Source organism: Corvus kubaryi, unplaced genomic scaffold (genome assembly GCF_017639235.1).
Source record: "Corvus kubaryi isolate FWS band 111438036 unplaced genomic scaffold, C.kubaryi_AGA036_p1.0 124, whole genome shotgun sequence".
In the NCBI taxonomy this organism is placed as follows: Eukaryota; Metazoa; Chordata; class Aves; order Passeriformes; family Corvidae; genus Corvus; species Corvus kubaryi.
Genome location: NW_024580659.1, coordinates 1906844 through 1924420, shown reverse-complemented (window position 1 = coordinate 1924420; position 17577 = coordinate 1906844). Strand labels below are relative to the sequence as shown.

The window sequence follows — 17577 nt, the reverse complement described above, 5'->3', positions numbered from 1 at the left end:
TGCGGCGGGGACGGAGGGGCGGAAAGGGAGCGCCCCCCGCCCCGAGCCCCGTAGCCGGTCCGCACCGAGGCGGTGGCCGGGAATGAGCCCGCCGGTCGGCGGGGGACTGCGGGAGCAGAGCGCGAAAAGCCTTTGCGCTCCCCGGGAGTGCATCCGCCCGCCGGCGGCGGCGGCCGCAGACGGCGGCGGGAGCGCTGCGGCCGCGCTCCGGTCCGCTCGCCGCCGGGAGGGACGCGCTCCCGGGCCGCGGGCTCTCGGCCGGCTTGCCCAGCCCGCGGGCACCGGAGCTTGTCTGTGCGTACGTGCCCTCGCGTCGTGCTGGACACCAGTTGCTACCGACCAGAAACGAGTGTTCCGAGGCGAAGAGCAGGCGGATCGAGTGAGCTGTAATGGTTTGTCTCTGGAGCAAAGAAGTGCGAACAAATAAACAGAGCGGCAGTACCGGAACAGCGGGCAGGAAGAACGAATGGAACCATGAACTTGCTCATTACGCATCCAGCGGGCAGATCGCACACACCGCTCTGCGCGCCGCGGCACCGCGGAGACGCGCCGGGCTCCGATTACTCCTGAGCGATGCGGTGCGATGCCAGGCAGGATAGAGCCGGCCACGCAGCCCCTCTCGCAAGAGAGATGCTGCTCTCCACAAGGATAACAAAACTCCTTTTCCCACTGGCTTGAAGTAGAAAAGTGGCGACCTTTTCCGTGGCACTCGGGAGGGAGCATAGCGCGCCCGCCGCCCGGGACAGCGGGCCCCGCTCCCGGCAGGAGCCGCTCCGGGGCTCGCAGCGGCCGCGGCACTGCCCGAGGACGGGCCCCGCGGGGCTGGAGCGCTTCGTGCCCGCGGTTCCGTTTCCCGGAGCGGCGGCCCGCCCGCTCCCGCTGCCGTTCCCGCCGAGGGGCGGGCGAGGCCCGGGCCCTCCGCTAGAGGGGGGTCTCGCCATGCCGATCCGCAGGGCCCCGCCGAGCGCTCCCGGCCCGGCACCGCGCAATTAACTATTCAAATGAAACCTCTGCCGCACCACCTAACTGGGTCCCAGCAGACGCCGGCTGCATAACCGAGCGCCGCTCCAGGCAGCCCCGGGCCAGCCGGCCAGACTTCGTGAGTCCCCCGAAGATCTCCGCGGCCACCGCCAGGCACGGCAGCCACCCCCTCACCAAAGCACAACCGCTAAGAAACTGAGGACTTGTTCTGCAAAAGCCCCAAACTGGTGTGCAACAGGAAGAAAACCTCAAAAGTCAGGTATCACAAACTTCTCAGGCTGACAAGAGCGAGAAGCACGCCCTTTCAGACTGCTCGTCGATCCTGGAAATGAGTCCTTGGTACACACAACTGCGTACGGAAAGAAACGTGATCCACCAGTCTGCTCCGTGAAATATATAAACGATCTTCTATGTCCTATTAATCTTCAGTCACAGAAGGACAGCTGTTTACAGAACCTTCGCCTGGCCAGCTCCATGATACGTTAACTTTGTGTAATCTCTGGTGATTTGGAGGTTATAAAGGCACGGAAAGGAAGCAGAATCTTTCTGGACCTTCTGGCATGTTAACTAACCTCCTGAAACGCGGGACTAACACACTGCAAATACACATTTCATCACACGGGGATTAAATCTCCTTATAGCCTCTTTTCAGGAACGGGAATTTGTGAGAAACCCAACACCATTTTATTATCCAGTTTGGAGGATGAACTGAGTAACTAAGCAGCCATCAGACAGCCAAGGTGTGCCTTGCTTCTACCTTCAAGGCTTTTCTAGCATCCACTCTTTGAAACTAGAAACTTTCTAATTTCCAGTGTAACTGTATTCACGACCAATTTATAGCCATTTGGTCTTTACCATATTGCCCTTCAAATTAAATCTTTGCCTTTCTGATATTTACCTAAAAAGTCCCTATAAATAGCAATTAGATCATCCATTCTCAGTCTTTCTGCTTTGCTTTTAATCTTCTCTCCAAATAGGTTTTCCACTCCTCCAGCGTCCTTTTATACCTTCTACCCTGTGTGCACTGTTCTAAACAAGGTCTTAACAACTGCCTTGTACCACGATATTAATACCTCGCAGTCTCCTGAAAATGCCTCACTCGCTGCATCCCAGAATACATTAGCATTTTTAAGACCACATTAGAGTGGCATCATAGTTATCCTACAACCAATAATGTACCTGGATTCCTCCTCTTGTAATCTCACATTTGATGAACCTCTGAGCTTCCTTGCAGTTATTCTAATTAATCTGTGAGTGCATGACTTCTTGCTATTATATTCCAACCCATTTCTGGTACTCCAGGCAATAGATCAATTGTGCTACAGCAGTTTAAGATACTATACCATAAAAATATGCATCTTGTCCTATTTTTCAATTTAGTTACCACCCAGCCTGCTCAGAGGTTTCCCCTTTTCCAGCAGCTCACTGCAACCTGTCCACACTTTTGGCCATGTCAGGAAGGTGGCAAATGTTGTCCCTGTAAAGCAGCCTGCTCCTGAGTTTCTGTGAAACAGCCAGGCTACCCACAAATTCCTCATGTCCCATTTCTTCAACCAAAGCTATCCCTGGCAACACATGAATCTCCAAGAACCACGATGGTTCACCTGTTTCCCCACAACCTCACACTGTGTTTTGGCACTTCTTTTAGTTTTGGTGCAGACTGTGGTAGGCCGTTTCTTCTACAAAATTAAACTAGAATGCTTCATGCAAAATAAGCCACATGTCTTTTAGGAACCTTCTGATCATTAAAAACTTATTTTCCTTGTTTACGTTAAGTGATAAATGAGGAATTCTAAATTTTCCCTTAATTGATCCAGTAAGTCACATATATTGTTAGCATCACACCATCTTTTCCTTCAGTTGTTCTCTCATATTAAAGAGGACCTGTTTTGAAGCTGAAGCATTCAAGCTGTGCAAACAGCATTAGATAATCAGTACCCAGGTTTAAGTGCCAGCCAGTTTTCCCTAGCAGGGCTTTCTGCTCCTTTCAGCGAAACTTTCAGCTTGCCTTTGTTTTGCTACATTAATTAGCACCACACTCCTATAGACTGCAAGTGCCAAGAAGTCCCTCTGAACTTTTTTGTGCACAGACAGCAGGCTCAAGCTGCACATCCCTGCACTGAGAACAGGGCTGGTGTAGGTTTGCAGTTCTGTGCTTATACTCAAATGAAACTCATGGAACAGAGCATTCCCCTTCAGTGAAGTGGGGATAATTCGTTTACAAGAACACTGTGTCTGTGGGAGCAAAACGCAGAGAAGAGTTACAGATACATTAATTCAAATTGGTTACGTGTTGGTTAAAAGCTTTTGTCCCTACTTATAGGGTAGATTGTGTTGAGTAAAGGTTGTGAGACATATGAAGAACATATATGGGTCTTACTGGAATTACTATTTGTGTCTTACATAGGGAATCCAAGAGTGCTTCTGAAATCCTTGGATCCCTTGTGACCTTCTTCATCTGCAACCCAACTCATTAATGGGAAAAAGTTGGTGTTTGTGGAGGAAACAGGGCCCTTACAAGAGCTGCAGGGGAAACATTGTCCAGGATTCCCAAAGGTGAGCTGAGACCAAGCCAAGCCAGTCTGACTCTCCACAGAGAGCTTGCCCCAGTGGTTTGAACTCATGAAGTTTTCCATAACTACACGGACTTTCTCAGCAAATGCTGTTGATCTTCAGCTGTTAGCTTAGAACTGCATGTCTTCTTCCAAAATGTACAATATTCTACTACAGTGTTAAAGAAAATTTGCCAAGGACTTTTTAACCTTCAATGCTCTCCACAGCTTGTACTTCTGGGATAATAACCAGAGACATGCACTGAAGTATTTGCAGTTGCCATTTCTGTGGCCAGTGGATCAGACTAACCCAGAAGATAACCTCCTGTGGGTGACTGAGTGACATCCCTGGACTTCTGCTTTACTCCTCCTGTTTTCAGACTTTGGTTAGCCTGAAAATTATGGCAGTTTTAAAGCTGGTGAAAGGCTCAGCTGGCAGCCCTATGAAAGACAATCAGTTCATCCTCAAAGGAACCCTAATATAGACACAAGGGAAGAGCCACTTGGACTCTTCCCTTTGCTATTGCAGATGTGTGCTGATGGCACACAAGGTGGTGCACTTCAGACCATGCAGCTCCTTCAGTGGCCTTGTTAAAGATGCTCCTGCCGTGAGCAGCAGGTGCCAGGTGTGCCAGCAGGGTGTGGTGTGGACACTGGGGATGTTAATAGCTATTGAGGCAACACTTTCTTTCACATATTAAAGGCATTTTGCTGGCATGCAGATATGCTTGATCAGGTTCAGCTGTAGGATGAGGGGAAGAAACAGATCCAAGCAGTTTGCTCCATACCTTCCCTTCCCCAGCTGTCTGCTTTCTGGCTTAGAGACTCCAGACTTGGCACAAGAAGGCTGTGTCATTTTAGTGATTTTAGGTAAGTGACAAAAAAAAAGAGGCTACAGGGCCTTTAGTTAGGCCTTCAGCTGGCAGCAGCAAAGCATCTGTAGGCTGGTCCCTGCAGCACGGGACACCCATCTTCTACCTTCTCTCTGTTCAGCTTCTGAGCATGTTCTTTTATGTTTGACTGCTTTTTTCACTGGCATTTTTGCTTCTTTCTCATTTCTCTTGACTGCTGTACATCCTATTTTATTATTTCCTATTAGTGTCTATTGTACCTCACTTGGGTTGTTTGGTTTATTTTTCACTACTGATTAATTCCCAACACTGTAAGGAAAATAAATTCATTGAAGAAACCTGTTTTTTTACCAGCCATGGTGCTGTTCATTTTACATATGTAATGTTCCTCTGCCCTTTGTTTAGTCTATTTAGACTTAGCTTTTCAGAGGGTTTTAATCTCTACTTGTGCAACAGCTCCCTATATACGAGGTCCAGTGTTAGCTGTGTTGCCCATGTTAATGTGTTTATAATTAAGATATTAGGATATTTGCCATACTATGAAAATCTTCATAATTTTTGTCATTTTTAATACAGCTGAAGACTTTGCATGTGTAAGGCACATCATACAGGTCACAACAGAGAGGGAAAAACTTCTCAGGCTAAAGCCTGGGAGAGATGAGGGCAGAAACTATGAGTAATCTTGCAGTTTTGCTAAATTATAGGCAGACGTGGTTGATGCCCTTTCCCCAGCTCACTGTGTACCAAATAGGAAATTGCTGCTAACTCTGAAGATCTGTGATACCTGATAAAAATACAAGAAACTCCATTCCTCCCTAATCTAGTTCCTTCCAGTCCTCTCTTTCTTTTTTTGGTAAAAAAGACTCTTTTTTTACCAGGTCTCTGTAGATCTCCTGTTGCCACTGGAAGCTCTGTGAGATGGCACAAATGAAACACCCATCATGTAAGAAACAGAGAAACAGTCCCAAAGAGACCCTAACAATGACCTAACAAAAAGCCATCACTCAGCTCTGAAGGTAAAGCTGGACTGAGAACACTTCTGTTACTACTTAAGCACATTTCTTTTTTTTCCATGGCATCAAAGAGGATGAGAAAGTTCCAGAGGAGAAGAAGGAATTCTCTGTCACCTTCTTCCAGTACAATTTTTGTAGTAGGCACCTGTATAACTGTCATAGAGGACTGAAATATTGTTTGTGCTTGTGGCAGGCAGAACACAGGAACATTTAGGCACCACTTGCTTTTTCATGTCTCCATGGTTTTATACCTCTGCAGTGTGGGCTGTCCCTGTGAGCACATTACTGCAACAGAGCCAAGGTGGACTGCAAAACAAGGAGAGCCAGGCCCAGTAAACTCAGAATAAAAAAATGAAGCAGAGGGAAAGGAAGTGTAGTCACACAACTGGGAAAAGTTGAGTATAGAAACACTCCATAAAGAAGATACTATGAGAACTAGAATATTCACCTTTAGAGAAAAGCAAAGCTCCTCTGTTTATATGATACTGACTTTGCTCTTTTATGGTTCTCCTCTTAACATTCCTATCCACTTCCCAGCTTTTTATACAATTCAAATGAACATTTGTACAAGATGGTTTACATCAACACCCACTGCTGAAGTACCCTTGACTTCAGTCAGGCCATACCCTTCCCACTGTTAACTTTCAAATACTGCCCATATTGTCAGCATTTTCCTGTATTTGACTGTGATCTCACCAACTGCTTAGCAAGTATTTGCAGAGGAATGCTTTGGGGGTTTTTTTAACAGATATAGATGCAAAAGAGAGGCAGACAACATGCTTTTAGTGATAATATTTAGATACCAAAATGAGGTTGTGCAAAAACAGTATTATAATTTACCTGAGAACAAAACCCCAATTTACTGCTTTCTATTTACGGGCAAAGTGATTTTTTTCCCCCAGATTAAAAATATTTATGTAGTTTTGGAAAATCCTGATCAGCCGAAGCACAGAAAACCATATTAGGAAGGCCTATTATAAACAGCAGTGAAGCAGCCCATCTTGTTTTGTTATGCAAGCCAAATGAAACACAGAAATTAAACCAAGAGCGGGAAAACAACTAAGACTTAAAACTGCATTGGGAATACTCCAAAGACTCATTAACAGATGAAAAAGTATGATTATCTTATTAGGAGTACTACCACCCATACAGAAGCTCTGATCAAAACAATAATTAAACCACCAATAACAATTTCCCTGCATCATTAAATACTTTTGTACAAATAAATTAACTCTGCCAGCCAGAAACATCAAATGGAGATAATTTACCTCAACCAGTTAATAAGTCTAAATACTCAGAAAGCCTCTTGCATTCTTACCTGGGAATGTGCTATCATTCTTCTTCCAAAAAAAAGCTTTTAAATAAATGATTTTGACAGCATTCCTATAAATTTTTGTATTTACTCCGCCACGGATAAATCAATGAACCATGTGGCTTGAGATAACAACCTGTCCCTTTGCCAGTGGTGAAAACTGATTCTCTTCCAACTAGCACATGCAGCTGGGCAGGAATATTTATTTCTGAGCAAAGTAAATGGACACTCAAGTGCAATTGTTGATATGCAGAATCTGGCAACAAATCAATACTGACTTTAAATACCCAATTTATGCCATTACTTTTTAGTACCCATGAATCTTGTTAAAATCCCATAGCATGATGTCCTGAAGTGACACAGCCTGCTTAATTTCTTTTGGTTTGTGGGTTTATCGAATTTGAGGCTTTAAGAATCCTGTTATTGGTGAGTGTCAGTTTCCAGCTTTTCTCTTTTATTGGCTTCCTTTGAAATATCTCTGGAGCTCTTATATCTTCAATTTGATTTTTCCTCCTGTGTCTGAGAAGGGTACAGGTCTGAATTTGGCATGTGTGTATTACTGCCTTGACCTTACAAAGGCATCCACTACTGATATCTGGGGTTTTAAGGGCAGATACACTGCCTTTATTCATGCTCCTTTAAACAATCTAAAGAAAATTAGACAATTGTAAATAGGTTGTAAATATATTAGACAATTTGCCAGATCATTCAAAACTACTTTCTTGACCTACATACATAGCAGTGCTCATACATATACCATCTTGTAGTATAATTATCAAAAATCTAAGATCAGGATACATAAAATTGCCTAGATTTCTTAGGTGAGAATCAAAATTTGGACAGATATGATGCAGAAACCAGGCGTTGAAATTCTTATAAAGCAAAAACTAACCTTTCCAGATGCATTGCCAAGAATGGGTCAGGGCTAAGATTTATCAGCAGAGCAGCACTGGTAGGGAACTTCAGTCACTCCTGCCCATGCTGGACCTGCTTTGGGGAAAGCAGAGTAGTGTAGAATCAGAGATGTGTTACTCTGGAAGCTTTTACTAGCAGAAAGCTCAAGAGAGTGTAAAATTACTGTTTTGAAATAGATTGGATCCAAGGAGCCTCGTGTTACCATGAAGGCTTAATGTGCATTTTTAGGAGCATCCCACAAGACAAGTTCAGCCTGTTCATGGAAGTGAGGAGACAGGAAACCCCACTGGAAGAAGAGAGGAGAAAGAGAACTTTGTTTTCTGGTGTGCTAGACTCTACACCATCTTTGACTAACTACTGTTTTAGCCTTGATTTGTGCATATATTAAGCAGCTGAACAGGTTCACATGTTTATTCATTTTCTCCCTTAATTTAAGAGGAAGTTGTACAACAAACCTAACTGTGCTGCCCTAGGGAAGATACAGGCTGTGTCCCTCAAGAGGTGCAGGGATCAGCACAGCCACGAGCACCTGTGTTGTACCTGGGTTCCTCAGGAAATTCTACCTCATTTTTGGAGCACTTGTAATGTGCATAATGCCATGAGAGTCAGACCTCTTTCTCACTGGTGTAACACAATTTACTGCTGCACTGTCAGAAAGCAGACCAGTCCCTGGAAGTGTCACTGAACACTTGACTATTTTGGGGTTTATTTTGTGTTCTTTTATGCCATCTGTTAGGAACTACCTCAGAGGAGAAGATAGTAAACCAGGAGGACTGGTCTGATCCATTCTAACAAACCCAATATTCCTAAATCATGCTCTTTAGTTTCCCAAATTAACTTACCTCACCGTTTCCCCTTTGTGGCTGGAAAGATTTATTGTTTTTGTTCAACCTGAAAATCTGCTGGCATTAGATATATTAGGATACCCACAGGTGGTTCTTTTGTCATCCTATCACTGCAGTGGGAAGATAGCAAAATAAATCAATAAAAACAATGTCTTGGCTGATGCTTGGGGAAACCAATCTGTGGTTGAATACATAGCTCAGCAGCAGCCTGCCCTATGCACAGGCAGCACTAGGTACCATGGCTTCCAGTCACTGGAGATCTCAAATAAGGATTCTGGGTTTTATTTAGTGTTTTCCCACCACTCAAGTTTCTATCTAATTCTGTGTCCTGTTTAAAATAACAATGTCTTATCTTTTTTTGTTTGTTTCAGATATCCACCAGAGTGAGGATTATTTTGTCACAGGGTCAGGTTTTCTTTCTTTGACTTGAGCACTGCTGCAGCAAGAGCCTAATATAAAGCTGGTTTTCAGTTGCCACTATCCGAGGCTTGTTTTCAAAGACTGTATGCAAATTGTGCCAGTGCTGCCTTCTGCACTTCCTCCATTTTATTTTCTATTGAGACTGAATGTGAAGAGCTGCAGTCTATTTAGAACACCATGGCTCTTGCAGCAAAAAAACCCCCAAAGCTATTTCCAAAAGTGGAATTTCTTAGAATCAGTGTATTTTCTTCTTCTTATAATAGAAATGAGTATGAGCATTCTGAGCCTTTAGTTATCCTCCCAGGTCTGAGAAGATGTGAGGAGAAGCAGAGTGGGTATGGAAAGAAAAGCAGTTGATTAGTAAATCCAGTTAAGGATTTAATCCTTTGTTAAGGAAACAGCATCGAGACTGCTGGAGTGAAGTGAAACGTAAGAGAAACAAATGGCAATTTACCCTATAGCTGCATTCCCCAAATTATTTTCCCCTAGAGATGCAGTGGACATTAGCAGGCACAGGCAGCTGCTGCGGAACAGCCTCTGGTTGAACTTGTACCCCAAGACCCCTCAGCTCCAGGGCACACAGGGCAAGGGATGAGGCACTGCCCATCCTGGAAAAAACCATGGCACGTGCCCTACACAGGCACTTGTGCCTGTTGCCCTGGACTGTGGGGGTCTTCTGGAGTCCAGATTAGCAGGAGGACTGTGGCTCAGAACTCCAGCTAACCTAGGAAGGAATGAAGCAATGCCTGTCAGGATCTGTGCCCTCAGAAGAACGGTGCTTTGTCCTACTTTTGCCATGGATTTTGTACTAGAAGCCACAGATAACTGAAAACTCATAAAGACGTAACTGAAACCATTTGACAATCAAAGCCATTGACAGGCCTCTACTGGGAAGCACAGCTTTGGTTTCCTGGTGTCCTATTAAGGGAAGACTGGCACCGTGTGCTTTGCAGATCTGGGTGATGAATTTCTATTTTTTAGCTTGAATACAGTGTGCAAGTGCAGATCCAAAATGTGAAACACATAAGGGACAAACAATGGCTGTTTCCTTACAGGCTCCCATGCCTACTATACAGAATATTTTTTTACCTTGTCAGTCAAATATAGGAGGTTTTCAGTGGAGGTAATCACACAATAGAAACAGACCTCCTGTTTTCCAGAGCTTTTAGATTCAAATTCCCCTTACTGCAGAGCCAGGTGTCCCATGTTTCTGTTGCAGGAGTGAAGCTCTCTGTCCCTCTGTCAAGGAAAGCATTTGTTAATTGCTTCCAAAAAAACCTGGAGTGAATAAACATTTAACTAAATAGCTAAAACATGCATAAGGTGTCCTATGCAATTTTCAGCACTCTCAGCTGCAGCACAAGATGCTCGTGTAGCAAGAACAGTCATGCCAGATGTTAGGTACAAACCCACTTGTTTCCACTGTGGTAGGGTTTTAACTCGATGATAATTGTGCAGAGCCCTTGCTGAGGTAGAAAAAGCCTCCCTCAGCAGATCTGAGACCCCTCCAGCACCAGAGTCTTTGTGCTTCGTTTGCATCCAGCCTGAATGGTCAGGAAGCCTTACAGTGGATTCAGGAGCCAAGGCTTGGTCGCCTTACTTACGAGAAGCAGAGTCAATGCAATTATGCAATTACTATTGTGAAGCAGGAAAAATACTATTTTTTGTTAACATTCACTGCTTGCTGCAGCGAGAAAGAGTGCTGGGGGTTGATCACCAAAATTACTCAGTTAAGAGCTTGGTTTGCTCTTTTATGTCTCCCGTGTGGTCCGACTTCTGGGGTGTTTTGGGGGTTTTTGTTCAAAAACTGGACAGCAGAGGGTGCCAAACCCCCAGAGGGAGCGCAGCCAGGCCCAGGAGCTCCGACGCATCCCCTGGATTCCCCGCTGGAAGCTCTGCTCCAGCACCAGCGGTGCGGCTGGAACCTGGGGAGCCGCGGGCTCCCTCTCGCCGGGAGCTGTGCTGGGCAGTTTGGATGTGTCAGCACTTCCAGCCCCGTTTGTAACCTCCTTCTTTGTGGATCAATCCAGGCTCTTGCGAGCCAAGTTATTTTCTCTCTGATGTGCAATTGGCACTCAATGTTATCTCAGGAATCTGAAGCCACGTTTTGTTATCAGGATGTTGCAGGGACGGCTCACTAAATTAAAAGCAAGCACTTGATCATAGAGAGTTGAACACAAACACTCCCCACCTTTAATATGTGCTACAAATATGACACAGCCACCGAGGAACTAAATCTGTTTAACTTGACATGGTTCACGCACAGCTTTTTACTCTGGACAAGGAAACATGAGATTAAAACATCAGCAGCCCTGAAATCCCATTCCCATCCTACAGTGAATTATGAAGTGGCGTTATATTAGCAGGCATTTTTTCCTGTTCTAATAAAAAGATACCCATTCTACATTTTCTGCAAACACTACTCATGGGAATGAGATGGAAATTGGTCCTTGAGTAGTAACTAGTTACAATAGCTTCTAAACAAGCCTAAAAACTATTCTGATTGTATTTAGGAGCCAAATCCAGAAGCCTCTATTGTATTCAGATTCCTGTTCTTTGCTGGAGTCAAAAATTTCTCTACTTGGTCCAAACAACATTTCTTTTATTTTCTATCTTAGAAGTCCCTGTCCTGAGGATGAGCACTGTCAGGTGGCCAATTTTACTGCTCACATATGTGATACACATCACTGGCCCATTATTTCCACACAGGAATGGGATCCATCATTCCTAACTCAAAACTGTGCAGATAGCAATTGATAATTTGTAAACAGTTATTCGCTTTGAATGAGTTATGTAGGCTCTGTTTACTTAATCCAGCTATTTGTCAGCTTGATCAGTCACTTATCAACAGAAGCAGGGAGCAGGGCACACATAACCTATTCATCATCCCTCCTGTTGCTGCAACACGCACAATATATATTGCACAAGCCACAGCACTGGTGAAATAGCTCACAATACTACACTGCCAGCACAACTAACTATGAGAGTTACTTTCTCAATGCCAAAAACTTGTGGGGTGCTTCACAGAGGGGTAATGTTCTCACTCAGCCCCAACACTTGGGCCTAACAAACCAAGTGATGGCAAAACGTGTGGCAAGAGGGTGGGCAGGGGTCTCAGCTGGATTGGGAACACTCAACACCCTCGTGGAGCAATATTTTATAAATGCGGAAAAGTGCTGAAGACTCAGCTCAAGAGGCCCTGTGGTCCCTCAGGGTACAAGAATGTACAATATTTAATTGTACTACACAAAGGTTTGTACTAACAAAGCACCCCACAGGACTCAGTTACCCCTGTCCCTGTCCCCTCTTCCTTCCCTCCCTCCCACTTCATCCTGTGCATTTATTTTTACCTCTGAAACGTCCCCCCTGGCAGGCCCTGGCCTGGCTTCATCCAGCCCAGGTGCTTCTGTCACAGCTTCAATCAAAACAAAATTGTCTTGTGCCTTAACAAAAAGAGTTAGCAGAAAACCAAGGTTAGGAAATCCCCAACTTGCCCTTGTCCAGCAGTAAATAGTTCACTGCTGGAAAAAAGCCACACACCACCAGCCTTGTGCAAACCAAGGGCATTGGGCTCAGCACACAGATAGTAAAACACCAGGAAAGAGGCATTGGTGCTCTGTAACCTTTTAAATAAAGTCTGGCAGGGAGATGGAGACTTAGAAGAGCTTTGAAAAAATAAGCCCTTTCTCCTAGGTCTTTACAGGGAAGGTGGAAAGCTGTTATAAGAATTTCAGATGTAATAGGGCATGAAAACATCTTTGCTTGAAAAAAACCTCTCAACAGCACATTTAAAAAGGTTATAATTTTGTAGTTCTCACAAATTCACTATTATTTTATTTGTTCCTTATTTTCCCCCAAGATGTTCCTTTGTTTCACTTGGGGAGGAGAGTTGTGTGGGTTACTACAATGAGCGGCAATTTCCTTTCCAAGGGAAAACTTGTGCTATATTTCAATCCAAAAATCCACATGCCCCTTTTAAGATGAAAAAATTAAAGCTTAGAAATAATTCAATAATTTCTTCAAATTTAGATAAATCGCTTAAAAATGAGCTAGTTATGGCATAGAAGCTGACAGGCTGAATTGGCTCTGCTCGTTTCTCACTAGTAGTCCCACACTGAATTAGGAAAGGGGGGTCTTGCAAATGTCCCTGGGATATGTGGCTTCCAGGAACCCTACTTTGAGTAGCCAGAACCTCCTAAAAAAAGAAGCTTTCCAGGACACTGCCAAAGGGATCGTGGAACAATGTCAAAACTCAGTTAATGTGGCCATGCAGTCACTGATCCTTGGCTCAGTTCAGACACTTGTGAATTCTGCAGTGTAGATGAGCCTTTTGGAGAGCTTAATGCATTAAGAGAATCCATTACTTTTTTGCTGATTTATTTTATAATGGCTCATTTACATGCACTAAGAAACGGTATTTTTATACTAGTTAGAAAGGCACAGATTGCCTCTCTGCAGTCATACAGGTTTTCAATTTTAGACAAGATCTTTAAAAAATTGACAGTATTATGAACTTCCAAGAGGCTTTTCGAAGTCACTTAGGTTTTTAAAATCTATTACGGTTATTTTTTCTGTCATATTCCAAAGGTTTATATTTTTGGACTCATGGTACTAACAAATCCTGTTATATATGTTGAGCAATATGAAAAATAGGGCACTAATGTTTTAAAGTCTCTAACACATTTCTCAAATTGACTGTAAAACGTGGCATTTCTACAATACACGATTGTTTGGCAGGATATAAAAGCTTACTGCTTCTCATTTGGGTGATTTGCATAACTTGTTCATGGCATCATTTGTAAATATTATGCCCATCCCAAGCTGCCACTGATAAAAAGAGTAAGATTGCTTTTGCCAAAGCATGTCATAATATAGATGAGGAAAAAATCCTTCCTGTCTAAAAAGAAGGAAGTTATACAAAGCAAGTTAAAATTTTATACTGCATTAATCTCAGAAATCACTTTCCATGTCTGTTAGAGAACATAAAAGTGAAAAAAAATTCCTTTCACTGTGCAAAGTGGTTCTACAAGGATTGGACAAGCCAAGGAGCAGTGGCTGTTCCCAAGGAGGCATTTGCTGAGGGCATGGTTTATACCAGCACCCAGAAAGCCCCTTTGCCTGTGCATTAGAGAGGATGGGCTGGGCTAAGAATGTGGTTCTGGCTCCCCAGGCCCACCAAGGGTGAGCATAGAGTGAACAATTCTGTTTCAGGCAGACAGATGACAATTCAGTTTGCCCACTGACCTGTGCTGACTCCTCAATACTAACAAAACCAAACCACTTCAACAAATCTATTTCACCCAAAGAGACTCAATACAGAGGGGAAGTTCATTTTACTTAGCAAGGCGGGGCAACTTCCACATCATCATTTTAGAGCTTGATTCAATATTCATGACTGTTCTAGAAAGTGGCAATTTTGCCTCATGCTACAGAGTTCCCTGGCCTGCACTTGCTTCAGAAAGGTCCTTTGAGAGATGCTGTATTTCTTGTGGATGAAGGCTGTGGGGAAATGATGCTGTCTGTCTTGGTGGCTCTGTCACAGTCACCAAACAGATGGATTTCTGGAAAGCAGATGTGTTTGTTTGCCTTCACAGTCAAGAATATGTCATTGTAGCTGTTTTGCGACCTCCTTGATTAAAGAGCTCAGATGAAAATTTTTGTCTCTGTAGTTATTTAGCGGGAAGGAAGAAGAGTAACTGGGATCCAGAGGGTAACCATGTCTGTTTCTCAGAGTTGCAAACTCACAGTTGGCAGCTGTGCTAACATCCTTGTACTAATTTTTATGCAGTTAGTTGAACTGGCTGTTGTAAACTTTAAGGTAACACACCAGGCCCTGGGAGGTGGCAACACCTGTAGATGTGAAGGTACCACTTTAACAAGGTACCATTTACACATGATCTGTGACTGAGCTCTGAAGTTACCATTGTGGTGCTGAGCAGGGATGCTAATACACTGCTCAGCCCCACTAAACCTCACAGCTGGCCTAACTAAAGCACTTTTCTCCTCTGCAACAACCACAACACAGCAAATACCTCAAAAAGATGCTCTGACTTTTGAAATCACTGAAATTTAATGGCTTGCTTTGGATAGTGCTTTCCCCCTGCACCTTGCATTTTTCTACTTCCTAAATTTAACAAACTACCAATAAATGGCTTTTTTCAATCAGACCTTAAAGTAGGAAAAAGAGATTGTAAACCAGCAGCCAAGGCAAAGGAATCCTCAGGGAAAGCACTTGGTGATATTTCCTGTCATGAATCTTTGCCTGCCAGGTTGAATTTGAGAAAAGAGGTAGAAAAGAAAGTTAGAATTTGTCTCTATTATGAAAGATGAAAAACAAGGGTAGGTCACTAATTACCTCTCTAAGGTGATACATACTCTACTGCTTTAGTATAGAGATGTCAGTAATAACCTCAGGTATAGAACAGTGCTGGTACTTTAGTAGATAAAGAAAATGAAAAGTATTATAGATTGTGTTCTTCCCATCTCTGCTGCAACAAGATTCAAACACAATTTCAAGCCCTGACAACCCCAGTGTTTTGCCAAAGTGAGATTGGAAATGCTTCTAGGAACATAATACTGGATATACCTTTCTTATTTGCTACAGAGCAAGATTAACTTGGGTAACGAATTTATACTGATGAGTGGAGTTCAAGGTTAGGGATTTTTGAAAGCAGCCTCACTATCTGGGCAATAAAGCTTGGAAGTACGTAAAAAAAAAAATCTACTTTTTAAATAATTGTTCTAATCAATAATGCTACATTGGATTGTAGAAGGTGCAATTAAGTTTTCAACCTGGTTCTTGGAGCTCTGTATGGCTGATTTTTAGGTCAAGCAAAGTTTTTCTTTAAAAGCTGTGGAAAAGATGAGGCCTGGTTTGTGAGAGTATGAAATAAGGCAAGATAAGGACTTGTATTTTAGAATTTGCTCTGAATTCAAGTTCCTGGTCTGCTGATCTTAAAGAGGAGATTGAAACCAAGACTTTCACCTTAAATACCAGCAGAGGGTTATTCAGGAGGTTGACCCAGCTCTCTAGGTTTAATCAGAATTGGATCCACAAAATTATTCTTAAAAATCTTCCCAGAAACACTTTGCTTTGACAAGCCCATATCCTTAATGAAAAACCAGGGTATAAAAATGCTTCTGAATATTGTTTCTCTAGATCATACAAATAAATTTACTTCATGATCCCCACTTAATTACTGCTGTACATGCAGATAAGTGCTGGGTCCCGAAGACTCACCAAACAGAATTAAAACTAGATGAGGGAATAAGCAGCGAAAGAATGCCTTTGTTAAGGGATCTTGAATAAAACCAAGCAGCAGAAAAGCACAGAACCAGCAGTGCCACAGCACTGTCTGTGCTGTGCCTTTCTGACCTGGCTCAACAGGACATGAGAGGTCACTGCTCATGCACAGCAGCAGCAACACAGAGCAGGGGTGATGCCAGGCATGGTTATTTCCCAAAGGACACATTCTGTGTGCTGGAGGCAGCTCAGCTCAAAGCTTCTCCTTCAGACTTTGAGCCTCAGTTGGGATCAGTCCTTCATCGAGCTTGGGAATGGGATGCAGCTGCAGAAAGGAATACCAACCTGAACCTTCTCAAGAAGCTCAGGAGGGCGCATCTTTCAGGAGAGCACTGAAACTTGTCACAGAGCCTCTGGAAAGAAAAACCCAGAAGAACTAGTCACTGACAGCAAAGCCCTTGTGTGTAGGTGCAAAGCCTGAGCTTACTGTTCTTGGACCAAAAAAAAAAAGCCAAAATTATTCACAGGGCTTGGCTGGAAACATGGCAAGATAAAAGACAGTGAAGACAACTGAAGCTGTTGGTGACCTGGACTGGCTGACAGAACACAACATCTACCTATAATTTGATGCCACAGAAATGAAGCATCAACTACTCAATGAAATCAGAAAAAATCTGGAGCTCATAGTGGTTAGAAGGCATTGCAGTGGCTTACAAACATGTCCTGGAAAAACCCAAAACACCACTGTCCACCCAGTTTCTTCCCAGCAAAACTTACTCTAAACAGGCAGCTGGGAACAGATCCATCCCCAGAGATAAGGTGTCCAGCTTGCCCAGGGCTGCCAGTCTAACTCAGTGTCCATGACATGAAAAACAAGGCTGGCCAGGTGGAATGAGTAAAGAGATGATCATGGCTCCAGCACAGATCCACAGTTCAGTGGCTGAAAGAGATTTAAAGCACCTTGAGCCATTTCCAAGGATCAGGTGTGGACCTTTTGTTTGACTAAATCTCCCTCTGCAGCAAGGCTTAGGTAAAAAGGCAGCAGCTGGAAATCAATAGATGAGACCAGCAGCAGGAAGAAGATAAACATAAATTGCACCTGCAGAAAGATAGTGATGTGCATGTGTTAATCCTCCTCCAGTATATAAATCCAGGAGCTATTGCAGTTATCATGCTGAGCAAGGAAAACCAAAAAATGTAATAGCAGAAGCAGCCTGAGAATCTGCTACATCCTCCAACGAGATTTTTTAAAGGAGTCCCTTACTTTCATTTCATTCTTTCTGAACATTTTTTTCACACACAAAATGGTTTCTGGTTATTTAAACTCCACTGGCCAGAATGGAACCTTAAATTAAGGGAGGAGAAGGCAGCACAGCTGATGCCCTCCCATCTTAAATCATCTGCAAACACTATTTCTGTAATGATCCTCAGTGCTCACTAACCTT

The 17577-nt window shown here is 43.5% G+C and overlaps 1 protein-coding gene and 1 long non-coding RNA gene across 6 annotated transcripts in view; one reads left to right on the top strand and one right to left on the bottom strand.

Annotated features, from left to right (window-relative positions):
• Positions 1-17577, bottom strand: part of SFMBT1 (Scm like with four mbt domains 1) — a 117593-nt gene that overhangs the window by 73194 nt on the left and 26822 nt on the right. For 2 of the 4 annotated variants that reach the window (XM_042019172.1, XM_042019183.1), the window contains 2 exons: positions 16478-16545; positions 7602-7696 (listed from right to left, as the gene is read on the bottom strand). The gene's annotated coding sequence lies outside the window, so the exon portion shown is untranslated. Of the gene's footprint in view, positions 1-340; positions 716-7601; positions 8043-16477; positions 16546-17577 lie in introns of those variants that run through there. The other 2 variants (XM_042019201.1, XM_042019193.1) reach the window with 2 other exon arrangements.
• Positions 780-9108, top strand: LOC121660145. Of its 2 annotated transcripts, XR_006014552.1 has the most exons (3): positions 780-4403; positions 5263-5400; positions 8841-9108. It is a non-coding gene; the product is annotated as an uncharacterized LOC121660145 (long non-coding RNA). The 2 variants fall into 2 exon arrangements; XR_006014553.1 differs by lacking the exon at positions 8841-9108 and having other exon boundaries at positions 5263-6777.